The sequence below is a fragment of the Salmo trutta genome, unplaced genomic scaffold (genome assembly GCF_901001165.1).
Source record: "Salmo trutta unplaced genomic scaffold, fSalTru1.1, whole genome shotgun sequence".
Taxonomy (NCBI): Eukaryota; Metazoa; Chordata; class Actinopteri; order Salmoniformes; family Salmonidae; genus Salmo; species Salmo trutta.
Window position 1 is genome coordinate 25,001 of NW_021823009.1, and position 2,500 is coordinate 27,500.

General features: G+C 44.9%; 8 non-coding genes across 8 annotated transcripts; all 8 read right to left on the reverse strand.

The window, feature by feature from the left end:
• Positions 1-17: 17 nt before the first annotated feature.
• LOC115188208 (5S ribosomal RNA) lies at positions 18-136 on the reverse strand. The gene has a single exon (XR_003876336.1). It is a non-coding gene; the product is annotated as a 5S ribosomal RNA (ribosomal RNA).
• Positions 137-297: 161 nt separating this feature from the next.
• LOC115188209 (5S ribosomal RNA) lies at positions 298-416 on the reverse strand. The gene has a single exon (XR_003876337.1). It is a non-coding gene; the product is annotated as a 5S ribosomal RNA (ribosomal RNA).
• A 161-nt stretch (positions 417-577) lies between these two features.
• On the reverse strand, positions 578-696 carry LOC115188211 (5S ribosomal RNA). Its single transcript, XR_003876339.1, has one exon. It is a non-coding gene; the product is annotated as a 5S ribosomal RNA (ribosomal RNA).
• Positions 697-1,105: 409 nt separating this feature from the next.
• LOC115188195 (5S ribosomal RNA) lies at positions 1,106-1,224 on the reverse strand. The gene has a single exon (XR_003876329.1). It is a non-coding gene; the product is annotated as a 5S ribosomal RNA (ribosomal RNA).
• A 161-nt stretch (positions 1,225-1,385) lies between these two features.
• Positions 1,386-1,504, reverse strand: LOC115188212 (5S ribosomal RNA). The gene has a single exon (XR_003876340.1). It is a non-coding gene; the product is annotated as a 5S ribosomal RNA (ribosomal RNA).
• Positions 1,505-1,665: 161 nt separating this feature from the next.
• On the reverse strand, positions 1,666-1,784 carry LOC115188213 (5S ribosomal RNA). Its single transcript, XR_003876341.1, has one exon. It is a non-coding gene; the product is annotated as a 5S ribosomal RNA (ribosomal RNA).
• Positions 1,785-1,945: 161 nt separating this feature from the next.
• Positions 1,946-2,064, reverse strand: LOC115188214 (5S ribosomal RNA). The gene has a single exon (XR_003876342.1). It is a non-coding gene; the product is annotated as a 5S ribosomal RNA (ribosomal RNA).
• Positions 2,065-2,225: 161 nt separating this feature from the next.
• LOC115188183 (5S ribosomal RNA) lies at positions 2,226-2,344 on the reverse strand. Its single transcript, XR_003876318.1, has one exon. It is a non-coding gene; the product is annotated as a 5S ribosomal RNA (ribosomal RNA).
• Positions 2,345-2,500: the final 156 nt, after the last annotated feature.

Sequence of the window (2,500 nt, forward strand, 5' to 3'; positions counted from 1 at the left end):
CACCCTCGTGGACAAAAAGCTTACAGCACCTGGTATTCCCAGGCGGTCTCCCATCCAAGTACTAACCAGGCCCGACCCTGCTTAGCTTCCGAGATCAGACGAGATCGGGCGTACCCAGGCTGGTATGGCCGTAAACGATAAGCAATCTCTTGGTACAACATATATAGTCAAAGTGAGTCTGATAAACAGACTGCATTTTGCAGCAGGAATCTGCATTTAGTCAATTCATCATTAAACGCTTACTACAAGGCAGTGTTGCTGATGAAATAGTGTAAGAGCACACCCTCGTGGACAAAAAGCTTACAGCACCTGGTATTCCCAGGCGGTCTCCCATCCAAGTACTAACCAGGCCCGACCCTGCTTAGCTTCCGAGATCAGACGAGATCGGGCGTACCCAGGCTGGTATGGCCGTAAACGATAAACAATCTCTTGGTACAACATATATAGTCAAAGTGAGTCTGATAAACAGACTGCATTTTGCAGCAGGAATCTGCATTTAGTCAATTCATCATTAAACGCTTACTACAAGGCAGTGTTGCTGATGAAATAGTGTAAGAGCACACCCTCGTGGACAAAAAGCTTACAGCACCTGGTATTCCCAGGCGGTCTCCCATCCAAGTACTAACCAGGCCCGACCCTGCTTAGCTTCCGAGATCAGACGAGATCGGGCGTACCCAGGCTGGTATGGCCGTAAACGATAAACAATCTCTTGGTACAACATATATAGTCAAAGTGAGTCTGATAAACAAACATTGCATTTTCACCAATTAGATAAGCAGCTTGAACTTTGTGTCACTGAAAAAGTAGAAGAAATTACAAACACTGTAGCCATCACTTTATAGCACAGGTAGTTGGATAAAATACAAACTTTATTTCTTTTCATCATTTGAACAGGGTAAGGGAGCACAAAGCACACACAAGCTGCATTCAGCAACAATATTATTATTTGTCTTATAAATACAAGGCAGATGCTAACTGACAACACACGGAACTTTGATCCTATTAAAAAGGCAGGAAGCTGCATTTAGTCAATTCATCATTAAATGCTTACTACAAGGCAGTGTTGCTGATGAAATAGTGTAAGAGCACACCCTCGTGGACAAAAAGCTTACAGCACCTGGTATTCCCAGGCGGTCTCCCATCCAAGTACTAACCAGGCCCGACCCTGCTTAGCTTCCGATATCAGACAAGATCAGGCGTACCCAGGCTGGTATGGCCGTAAACGATAAACAATCTCTTGGTACAACATATATAGTCAATGTGAGTCTGATAAACAGACTGCATTTTGCAGCAGGAATCTGCATTTAGTCAATTCATCATTAAATGCTTACTACAAGGCAGTGTTGCTGATGAAATAGTGTAAGAGCACACCCTCGTGGACAAAAAGCTTACAGCACCTGGTATTCCCAGGCGGTCTCCCATCCAAGTACTAACCAGGCCCGACCCTGCTTAGCTTCCGAGATCAGACGAGATCGGGCGTACCCAGGCTGGTATGGCCGTAAACAATAAACAATCTCTTGGTACAACATATATAGTCAAAGTGAGTCTGATAAACAGACTGCATTTTGCAGCAGGAATCTGCATTTAGTCAATTCATCATTAAATGCTTACTACAAGGCAGTGTTGCTGATGAAATAGTGTAAGAGCACACCCTCGTGGACAAAAAGCTTACAGCACCTGGTATTCCCAGGCGGTCTCCCATCCAAGTACTAACCAGGCCCGACCCTGCTTAGCTTCCGAGATCAGACGAGATCGGGCGTACCCAGGCTGGTATGGCCGTAAACGATAAACAATCTCTTGGTACAACATATATAGTCAAAGTGAGTCTGATAAACAGACTGCATTTTGCAGCAGGAATCTGCATTTAGTCAATTCATCATTAAACGCTTACTACAAGGCAGTGTTGCTGATGAAATAGTGTAAGAGCACACCCTCGTGGACAAAAAGCTTACAGCACCTGGTATTCCCAGGCGGTCTCCCATCCAAGTACTAACCAGGCCCGACCCTGCTTAGCTTCCGAGATCAGACGAGATCGGGCGTACCCAGGCTGGTATGGCCGTAAACGATAAACAATCTCTTGGTACAACATATATAGTCAAAGTGAGTCTGATAAACAGACTGCATTTTGCAGCAGGAATCTGCATTTAGTCAATTCATCATTAAATGCTTACTACAAGGCAGTGTTGCTGATGAAATAGTGTAAGAGCACACCCTCGTGGACAAAAAGCTTACAGCACCTGGTATTCCCAGGCGGTCTCCCATCCAAGTACTAACCAGGCCCGACCCTGCTTAGCTTCCGAGATCAGACGAGATTGGGCGTACCCAGGCTGGTATGGCCGTAAACGTTAAACAATCTCTTGGTACAACATATATAGTCAAAGTGAGTCTGATAAACAGACTGCATTTTGCAGCAGGAATCTGCATTTAGTCAATTCATCATTAAATGCTTACTACAAGGCAGTGTTGCTGATGAAATAGTGTAAGAGCACACCCTCGTGGA